Source organism: Cuculus canorus, chromosome 1 (assembly GCF_017976375.1).
Source record: "Cuculus canorus isolate bCucCan1 chromosome 1, bCucCan1.pri, whole genome shotgun sequence".
NCBI classification, from domain to species: domain Eukaryota; kingdom Metazoa; phylum Chordata; class Aves; order Cuculiformes; family Cuculidae; genus Cuculus; species Cuculus canorus.
The window spans coordinates 119,669,865-119,680,725 of record NC_071401.1 but is presented as its reverse complement, the minus strand read 5'-3'; positions in this window follow the sequence as shown (position 1 = coordinate 119,680,725).

The following is a 10,861-nucleotide window of genomic DNA, read 5'->3' as shown; positions in this document are numbered from 1 at the left end:
TGAATCATTGGTGCTGTGGCACACTTCCACTGCCACTTTAGAGGCTGCATACATCCTGAGGCCATTAAAAATATCTGAAATCCTTGTTGATTCATGAAAGATGTAACTCTCCTACTATTCCATTTTTCAAGAACTTGTGCAGTTATACTAATGATGCTTATAGGTCCTTACCTCCAATTTCACCCAAGTAAATGCCTGTTAAAGTCAGTGGGGAAATGGCTGCTTTTGTTGAAATCAATTGAAGTTTTATAGAATTCACTTCAAAAGAGTTGTGGTTTGGCTGAATGAGAAGACCAAAAGCCTAACCCACAGACAGGAGACCCATGAAACTCCTATGTGCTAAGGCTTGCATGCTCTTCTCAAGGAGTTGTAAGAAGGTGAGCCAGCACTGCCAGGGAGCAATGCCAGGCACAGGACCATCCCTGGGCAAGCATGGCATGTATCTCTGCAGTTTGTGACTAGTTTTGACTTCATTTGCATCAAAGTTTGAACTGGCAACTGCAACACTGGAAGCTGTGAACCTCTCACCCAAATGAAATGATCACAGGCAAGAGCAGCAAAGATGCAGTGATCGGAATAACCATATGGGATGAATAAGCCTCAGGGAATGGGGACTGTATGTCTGGGTTGCAAACTAACACCAAAGTGTATGCTAGCATTTCTTCATTGATACCAAATCTGTCAGTCGGTCACATGAAAGCAGCTTGGGTATCTTAACACAGCTCTGGTTGTGCTATAGGTCAGCGCCCTATCCAACAAAACATCAGTGATTCATGAGTTTGAAGACATAATCCTCTCTCTGTTCTGTAAAGGCAAAGCTAGTGCCTTCCTCCAGTGCCCAGAGTGGGACAGAAAGCATCACTGGAAAATGTCCCCTAAAGATTAGTCAAACCCAAGCCTGCCTCCCTCAAGTTTCAGGCTCAAGATGGAACAAGGTTTATACCACAGCAAGGGACCCAGATGGAATGGTGCTGGAGAGGACAAGCCCCAGGGAGGCAAGCTTCCAACTCTGCAGGCGCCCCTTCCTTAGCAGCATCTCCATCCCTGCACGCCCAGCCCTCCGGCATCAGTCAGCTACTATCTAGCTCTCCAGACCTTTGGCAAAGGGAAAACAAGCAGTAGGGCTACAGTTAATCTACCCCTGGATGCCCCCCTAGGCCAGACAATGCCCACTTCAGCCATACTTGAAAGTCAGAGGTGGAGTGAGGCTAAATAGCTCAAAAAAAAAAAAAAAAAGAAACAAAAAGAGCTGTATTTGCCCCAAGACCAGATAGGAAAGCATGCACCCTAAATCAAGTCCTGTGCAAAGGTCCAGAGGAAGTGAAAAAGGAAGATTATAATAAAAACAGGATTTCCAAAACGCTGCACATAGTGAACAAGTATACATTTTCAGTCTTATAATTAAACTAAAACAACAACAAAAAACAATTGCCAGTTCATCTGATGCTGAATTCAGCCTTTGCATGGAAGTGTCCACTTTCTTATCAGACAGAAAAAAAGGCCAAGGGCTTCTGTCCTTGAGGATGATTAAATTAGTGTGTGAAACACTTAACGTGAAAGTGTTAAACTCTAGTGTAAAAACACAAAGGCTGAGGTCTCTGCTAACAGGTGTAGAATACTACTTAGTTTTGGCATAGTGTGTCTTGTGTTCGCAGAAAGGACAAATAGTGACATGCAACCTTCTTCCTTTTTATTTTAAGAAAGCAAACTAGTATTCTGACTCATGCTTTAACACAAGTGGCATTACCAGCGCAGCACAGCTGGAGGAGACCTCAGGTAATCATCTAGTTCACTAAGAGCAAATGCACATAGATTACCTTTGACATATATCTGTCAAAAAACCCATAAAAGTAGGACGTCATTTGTCCTCAGAATTCACAAAATTCACTGAGAATTATGAGATGCCATATATTCAGAGGATCCTTTTAATTGCTATTGAACTTGTAAGTTTACCTTTCACCCACATGCAAACAGAAGGGATCACAAACCTTCATTTTAAAGAGGAAGCCAATAGCCTGTGAGAGCATAACCAACAATTAGCATCACTATGTTGTCCCTTCAGTGAGGGAATGGACATGCTCCCACATACCAGTTCAGGTGCTTCAAAACCAGGTGTTTCATTTACTCAGTTACGCAAGTCAGGTCTGCGATATACTCAGCTGAAGGAGTAGATCATAAACCCTGGTACCCTACAGAGCAAGTGCTTCTGGAGTACTGAAGAACTTTTTGCACTCATGCTCTGTATTTTGATTTTATGTGTTATGACATAACATGAGTTAGCAATTTCTACATTACCTGCCAGCCCTCTGTGGGGGCTAGCTGCCAATAAGTTGCCCCAAAGCCTTAAAGCAGTGCTCGGTATTCTTGTCTTTTGCGTTTTCCAACAAGAGTTTTTCTCCAGGTTGACAGATGACAACTGCTTGCAGCATATTTCTAATGCAGCACATAAGCTGGCAGAAACTACTGACCCAAATTGAGTCAATTCAATACAGAAATATTTCTTTTCCTGCCTTACTCAGCCACTCAGTGCACCCTCTACAATAATACGTGACAGAGCAAAAGGTGCTTACAAGCAAAATTGAAATTTTTTTAACCTAGCTGCTAATAAGAAGTCCTCAGAAGAAGGGCAGAGTCTCTATGGACAAAGGACATTTTTACAAATTTGGAAATTAATCAGATGAATGAATATTTTGGATGAAGCACTGCTTCTCAATAAATACCTAAGTATTACATTTCATGTAAGTGTGTATTGATTTTATATAGCAGATCCTTATTTTTCTGAGGTATCAAACTACTATTTGGGAAAACGTATAACTCTAAATAAAATTACCATTCTCCCCCTCCAGCAATATCTACCAGAGTTATTTTTACAAAATATGACTTCTATCGAGTCAAGCTTATTATTAGAATACTGAAAGATCCTTTTAAATCTAAAAATCACTGTAAGCTTTTACCTGCCAAAGAGACTTAATAAGTTACATAAATTACTAAAATAACTCCTTAGCTATGTAATTTCAACAATTTTTGACATGCAAAAAGGAGAAATAGGAGACCGCTTTCACACCAAGCAAAGCAGCTCAGAAGCATGGGAAACCTAGAACCCTGAGCGAGCTAACAGCTACAACGGCAGTTTAACTGACAAAACATTGCATTAAATGAAGGATACAACAGCGTGTAACTATTAACAAGGCTTGGTTTATGTGGGGTTTTTCCATTTTTAAAAAAAACACTTTGCATTTTACTGACCACAACTGAAAATGGATTAGTCCTGCAGATCGTGCAGCCTCCCCCTCTGATTTACAGTTCTTAGCTCCCCAAGTGACAAAGCCAACCCGAGCACACCATTTTGAAGATGCTTCTATGTGGAGCTTACCTGGGAGGATTCATACTCCACTCCAAAGGGAGCAATCCTTCACTGACCAAACTTTAATATCATCACCCCACAGAAAAGCAAGGGACAAGGGAACCTTTGAAGAGATGAGAAAATGTTACAATCAGGAAAATAATCTTGAAGTGGTTCTTCTAAGCAGTGATCTTAATCCACTTGTTTTCAAACACTGAGTTACACATTTTCTCTTGAACCTGCAGCTTTGTAGGCTCTGTGAACAAAGCAGGCTCAAAACCAATAACTGAACCTGTTTAACTCAGGTGCTACCATAAACCTGGTGATAGGAAGCCGTGAAAATAAAAGATCTGTGCTCTTCGCTGACAGACATCACGGCTATAGTTCTAAATATTTATTCTGCCGTTAAGATCTTTAGTAGTGAGTACAACTTGGGGTTGATGGCAACTTCTCTCATAAATTTCATTTCCAGAGGTGCTCCTGGAGTGAGCAGGTTAGAGCATTCTCCTGCAAGTCATGGATGGTACCTGATGCTGTGGCACACATTTGAACCCCCCACATTTATGGCAGCTGGAAAACTTTAATAAAGCCAGTTTTATCACAGCTACTTTCAAGATAGGTAGCTTGCACTTGTGCTGTTTTTTGAGGTTTTTGAACAGTAAACCCAGAAATGTGCCTTAAAGTATTTTTTTTTTTTGAGATATTACCTAGTCCTGTATCAAGCCCAAATGTAAGAATAAAGAGGAATTCTGTCATACAGGATAATTTGGTTCTGCATACCCTTCCTCCCTCATCTAAACACTTGGTGTCTGCAAAGCATGGTGCAGTTGTTGTACCCCCAAGAGACCAGAAGTCCCACCTCACTGGTGAAGCACGCAGGTAAGCGGGCAAACTTCATGTGAAAAACTATCTCTACATATTACGGAAATAACATTCAAACCCTCCCCACCCAACACTGTCCCAGCTGCCGCCTCTCAACCCCAACTTGGACCATCCGAAAAACACCCTTCCTCTTCCATGGGTGGGGGCCCACGCCGGCCTGAGGAAGTGTGTTACCCATCCCAAATGTGGATTTGCTGCTCTAAAACTGTTCCTCCCTTGCCCCAGACACCTCTGCTCGACTCCTGCCCCTCTGAGCATTCCCAACTCCTTGCTGGGGACCCCCTGAGTTTCCTGGGTGGCCTTTGAAGTGCTGGGAGATTTCTCATCTCACTGCCCAGCACCTGCAGCAGGCGACTGCCCCGGACCTCTGCTGTGGGGCTGTGGAGTCCTGGGTTACCGTAGCTTCCCAAAACCTAGCAGCACCTCTGCCAAATCCTGAAGTAAACAGGGGAGTGTGTCTGTGTGTGTTTGTGTGTGTATCTGTGTGCGTGTTTCTGTGTCTATGTGTGTGTTTGTGTGTGTCTGTGCGTGTCTCTGTGTGTGTGTGTCAGTGCCTGGGTGTGTCTGTCAGTCTGTCTTGTGTGTGTTTGTGTGTGTGCCTGTGTCAGCGTCTGTGTGTCTGCCAGTCTGTCTTCTGTGTTTGCTTCTGTGTGTGTGTGTCTCTCGTGTGTATCTGTGTGTCGGTGTCTGCCAGTCTGTCTGTCTTTCTTGTGTGTTTGTTTCTCTGTGTGTTTGCGTCTGTCTGTGCGTCTGTATGTGTCTGTATGTCTGTCCTGTGTGTGTGTTTCTGTGTGTCTGCATGTCTGTGTGTATGTGTCTGTCTGTCAGTCTTTTGTGTGTGTGTGTCTGTGTGTTTCTGTTTGTGTCTGTGTGTCTGTGTCTACGTGCATCTGTCAGTCTGTCTTGTGTGTGTGTCTGTGTGTGTCAGTCTGATGTATTTCTGTGTGGTGTGTGTCTCTGTGTCTGTGTGTATGTCTCTGTGTGTTTCTATGTGTCTTTGTCTGTCTGTGTGTCCGCCTGTGTCCGTGTGTCCCCGCTGAGGCGATGCCCTGCAGGCCGCTTCTCCCTCTCCTACCTGCGCTCCCGACGCTGCCGCCGCCCCATCCCCGGGCGGAGCGGGAGCGCGGCGCACAGCCGGCTGGAGTGTGTCTGTCTGTGTGTCTGTGTGTGCGTGCCGGGCCCGGGGGAGCCGGTGGCATCGCGTGCGAGGCGCTGTGGGGCGGCGGTGCCGCTTTGAGTCAGCGCCCCGCGGCCGGCGCTGAGTGATCTCTGCCGGGGGCGCTCCGCACGCCACAGGGCCCGGCACGCAGCCGAGCGCGGCCCGGGCCGGGAGGGACCCGCAGGGCTCATCCAAACCAGCTCTCGTCCCTGCACGGGACACCCCAACATTCACACCGTGTGTCTGAGGGTGTTGTCCAGATGCTTCTTGGATATTGTCAGGCTTGGTGCCGCAACTGCTTCCCTGGGGAGCTGTTCCAGAGCTCCACCACCCTCTGGGTGAAGAACGTTTCCCTGATATCCAACCTAAACCTTCCCTGGCGCATCATCCTGCCATTCCTTCGGGTGCTATCATTAGTCACTAGAGAGAAGAGATCTGCACCTGCTGCTTCTTCCCTCGTGAGGAAGCAGTGAACTGCGATGAGGTCTCCCCTCAGTCTCCTCCAGGCTGAACAGACCAAGTGACTTCAGCCACTCGTCTTACAGCTTCCCCTCTAGACCCTTTGTGGCCTGCTCTGGACACTCTCCAGCTTAATATCCTTTTTATATTCCAGCTTCCCCTGGAGTCACCTGTGTTTTCTGGGTGCCAGCTATTGACTTCATGTACACCCTCCCCCCTCCCTGTTTGTGATTTTGGTGCTTATTTTAGAATTTGTAAGAGCCTTTTCTTTATTTTTTTCCCAAAAAAGCCTGTGGGAAGCGTAGAACCATCTGAAATAATCGTAGACTCATAGAATCACTAGTTTGGAAAAGACCTCTTGGATCATCAAGCCCAGACATTCCTATCTGCCACTAAACCATGTACCTGAGCACCTCATCTACCTGCCTTTTAAACACCTCCAGGGATGGTGACTCAACCCCCTCCCTGGGAACCCCTGGCAGGGCCCCATGACCCTTTCTGTGAAAATTTTTTTCCTGATATCCAGTCTGAACTAACCCTGGCGCAGCTTGAGGCCATTCTCCCTTGTCCTGTCCACTGTCACTTGGGAGAAGAGACCAACACCCCCCTCTCTACAAACCCCTTTCAGACAATTGTAGAGAGCAATAAGGTCTCCCCTCAGCCTCCTCAAAGCTAAACAACCTCATCTCCCTCAGCCGCTCCTTGTAAGCCCCTTCACCATGGCTGTGTCAGCTCTGAACCTCACCATCCATCCACCACCCTCGCCTGCTCCCCTACAGCAGCAATGGTGGCAGCCACACCTTTCCATCCCTTTCCATCCCTTCCTGCACAACCGTGAGCTGCCATCTCCAAATGGCAAAAAATAGATGTAAATCTGTGTGCATCTGTATGTGGGTGGAGGAAAGACCACCACATGGGTCTTCAAGTGTGACTACCAGCCATAAATGTCAAATATTTTACATTACTTTTTCCAGACTTTGTCATCCTTGGAGAGAGAAAACACCCTACATCCATGTTTCTGCTGCTGAAGGACTTGGGCTGTTTGTTGACAGTGACTGCTGACAGTGACGCAGAGCCCAAAGCACTCGTTTTTAGCATTATTTAGTGATTTTTCCCAAGAGTTTAAAGTGAGGGGAACTGGGAAGTGTAAAAGCCAAACAGTCCTGTGACATCAGTGCTCTGTGCCACTGAAGGTGGTGTACAGTATTCAGCATAATAGATATTTTTCAAGGAAGAATCTTTTTGCAAAAACCGGGAACACACATGATGTTATTCATCCATCTCAGAAACATCAGAAAACGGACATTTCTTAAGATTTCGTTTTGATGGACTCAGTTGAACCAGTTATACCACAAGCTTTCCCAAAGCTGCTAAGTGAATGGTGATTACTCACAAAGAAAGTTTCTGTGACATGAATCTTGCTGAAATGAATGCTTCACTTAAGAAGCCTCTCCAAGAATCTTGAAGCACTCAGTGAACTTTCACAAACATCACTTGGGAAGTGATTTTCATTCCTATTTTACAAAAAAATTACTGTTTAAGCTGTTTATTCCTACTGAAACATGGGAGTAGATTGAAATATTTTAATTTTGAGAGTAGAACATATGACCTTCTTGTTACCTGTCCCATGAATTTGCCCCAGGATACGTTTTGGGATGAAATGCCTTTTTTTCTTACTTCATCCCAGTTTACATACTGTCTCAGCTGCTAGTTTCTGCCTTCAAGGGACTCACCCGAGGGTGATGCCAGTAATGTTAGGGTCAGAAGTGGCACTGGGAGGTTGTGTACTTTGCTCTTTGTAGGTTACCATACACTATAGATTGTACAGCAGATTAAACATCTGGGAGGTTTTTAGCTTACTTCTTTTAAAGCATACAAATGAACAGATAACTACGTGATCAGGAGATTTGGTGCAAATAAATACAGAGATCTATGGGCTGATTCAGTTTTGCCTAGGTAGTAAAATCAGTCAGGTATCAAACAGCTAATCAGCACGTGTCTGGCCTGGATTTTCTGGAGGTTACATTGCAGAAGAACAAGAGGGTTATAATTAAGCACATTTAACAAACTATCAAAACTTTGTTAACTTTTAGCATGGAATTCAAACCAGGTACTGCTCTATTCCAGCTCTGCAGTGATACATAAAGAAATGCTGCTGAGTTGCATTGATGAAGTCATGCAACAGGCTCAAAATGCAACATAAGCCTCTGTACTTTCCAAAGCTTTTTCCTACCCTTTTTTTTTGGCAGTGCATACAAATAGATTGAAAAGAGTGAAGCAACGATTTCCTGGACATCAAATTCTTCAGGACACATTCAAGCTCTTATATATGACTCATGACTTTCAAAAAGATATACTCCTAAAGTGCCAAAAGAAAAAGCTCTATTCTGAGAAAATTCAGAATGCCGAGTTCTTCTCTGGGACAGGAGGGGATTTAAGCTGCAGGGCTTTGCCTACAAGGGGGAAAAAGAGAGAAAGACTGAGCAGACATATACAAAACAACCAGGTAGGAAATAATTTCCGTAGCAGGAAGAGCTGAATTTTCTGTTGTTTTCATGTGGTAAATGCGCTTATCAGCCCAACTGCACTTTTGTAAGCCTTTTTCTAAATACTTTTACATGATATATATGCATATGCACATCCATGCGTCACCAGAGAAGCACAGTCAGTCTAAGCAAAACAGGCAGCCATGAAGCAATCTGCAAAAGAGCTCTGCTGAAGTGGTGAAGCAACTGAAGATTGCTGTGCATGGGGACTCTGATTTCATTCTGATTGCGCATTGTACCAAACAGCTGCTGAGACAGAGAAAATGCAAAATGAGATTTTTTTTTTAATTCTAGACAAATGGTTAAGGGCAAGTTTATGTTGATAGCCGATCTGTCTGGCAATAACAGAAGCAAAACATCAAAAAAACCTCAACCCCCAAACATAGGGAATTAATTTCTTCTGTATTATTGATAACCTACCAATTGCTCCCACAGGACAACAGCTACAACCTTTCTATGTTTGTGAAGAAGCAAACAGTCCTCAGTAGCAAGGATTTGGGGAGAAGAAATTCAGACTTGGGTAATGGAAGCTTTTGGAGAATCAGGTGCTGCTGGCAGTCTTCCCTATAACTGGAAAAGAAAGTGGACACCCACATTTTCAGTATTCAGCACTTCAGATTGGAGAAAGAGCCTTATTGTTAGCTTAGGACTTTCTTTCCCCCAGGGCTGCCCAAGCAAGTGAAGCATTGAAGCTTGTCAGTGGCAAACCTAGTCTCCTGAGATGGTCAAATACTGTTGTCAAATGTGAAGAACAGGTTAAAACAAAGGCTTGGAAATGTGCCTGTGGGATCAGAGCAGTTCTCCCACCAATGCTAGCCAAAGGTCAGCACGAGATACTGCATGGAATATAGCTTCAATTTGTTAATTAGCCTTTTGTTCAGCTGTTTGAGTTAATTTCCTTAGTCAACTACAGCAGGGGTGTGGGGTAGGGGTGGGTACATGGGACAGGGAGGGAGAGCCTTGAGGAAATATGTACTCTTAACTTCTAGAGCAATCACTGCTGATTCTTTTTGTTCCTTCAGTCTCTATTGCTTCCCCCTCCTGTCTGTAACAGCTCATCTCTCCCCTTGCTTTCTTGCATACTTCCATGGAAAGGACCAAACACGGACATCTCCCAGTTCTCTCTTGGGCTTCTCTGCTTCCCCTACTTAGTTGTTGATTACATGATAATCAGAAATAGTGTCAAGGAGCAGCAAGAGCTGAGATGTTCCCAGAGAGAGAGAGGGAGGACAAGCCAGGAGCCAGCAGAGTGCACAGCCCTGGTAATGGCACCCTCAGCCTGGACACAGTCCCACTGCACCCAAGCAGAGATGAGGTAGTAACTATGACAGGGTCATTTGATGGCCCCAGTCAAGGTAAGGGAACAAGCTGTGCCAGGAAGCCCACTCAGGATGGCAGGAAGCAGGGATGGAGGCAAAGCTACAGCATAGCTCTGAGGTCCATCCAGGAAGCAAAACTAAGCATAGGACAAGGCTACCTACAACATAGGCCCAGCATGCAAGAAAACCCACCAGCAAGGACCAGCCATGGGTCTGAGTGACTGGATATTGAGCATAGATGTAGCTGTCGGGTCCAAAGGCAGGGTGTGTAGATGAGAGCCGTTATTGGTGTTCTCAAGCCTTGACAGTTAAAAGAGAAATGCTAAAGCAGAACAAAGCTTTAGGTTTAAGACTCCAATGAGGGGAGAGTAAACGGAGATGTGTCTTTAAAGACAGTATCATTGCTTTGCTGTTACTGGGCAAATCTCCTTTTATAGCAATGTTCTCCTTCTTAAGTATTAGCTCTGCCCAAGTGCACGTGACTCCTAGATCTCAGGCTAGCAGGGTTTTTTTTTGGTCACTGCAACAGTCTCCCAGTGTGATTTCAGACAAATTGCCTCTTTGTTTCTGCTTACTTGAGAAGTAGATGGATTTCTTTATCTGATATGGGCACCTGAGATGAGGCAGATACATAGGGCTGACAAGGACCTGCCAGGTCTTCATAGGCAGTCCGGGACATCGGTGCCCCTCTCACAAACTGATCACCCTCCATCTTGAAGACAGTGAGAAATTTGCTTCCTTTGGAAAGGCTATTCGGTAGCCTCACTGGTTGGCTGATGAAAAGTGCTTTCAAAGTCCTGCTCAGATTGATGGACAGTTCTGTTTACTAGTACTTGTTTTCCCAAGTGATCTGAAATCTTCAGATACTTGATACAGGTGCACCTACTTGCTTCTTATGTGACGGAGGAGCGTAATCAGTAGGACTCGACATTTCATGGTCTCTTCTGATGTGCTGTTCTGGTTACCGTGTCATGAATATCCCAAAAGATGATAAGGTAATGCCCCCACCCACCTGGGAAGAACCTGAGCCTAGTTACGTGTGTCTCACTGGCTGGGGTTTTTTAGCATTGCCTGCAACAACTTCTTGTTAATCACACCTATGTTCTCAGCAGAATGGGATGTCAAGCTGTATGTAATTTTGTAACTGTTAATA